Source organism: Triticum aestivum, chromosome 6A (genome assembly GCF_018294505.1).
Source record: "Triticum aestivum cultivar Chinese Spring chromosome 6A, IWGSC CS RefSeq v2.1, whole genome shotgun sequence".
Taxonomy (NCBI): domain Eukaryota; kingdom Viridiplantae; phylum Streptophyta; class Magnoliopsida; order Poales; family Poaceae; genus Triticum; species Triticum aestivum.
The window spans coordinates 613,921,718-613,922,090 of NC_057809.1; positions in this window are offsets into that span (position 1 = coordinate 613,921,718).

Here is a 373-nt window from a genome sequence, read left to right on the forward strand (position 1 = left end):
TCCACCAAAAAATTGGCGCGCTCCGGTTTGGCGAGGCTAGTCACGACGCTATGCAAACATCCCCAAACAACCCGTCAGCACAAGAAAGACTCTCACTCACTCACTACCTGCCCATGATAAAGCACTCGTGTTATAATGAGACTACAACGGTGTAAACGTGTACCAAAAAGTCGACGCACTCCGTTGCAAACAACCCCAAACAACCCGTCGGGCCCTCACTCAGGGCAAACACTACCCCAAACAACCACCCATGGCAAACACACACCAAAAAAAAGGTTGATCTTGTGCCACAGCTTTGGCCGCACAGACGATCTCCGCGTCCCCTCCAGCACATACACATGCTCTCTCTTCTTCCTCCTCCATCTCGGTTCCT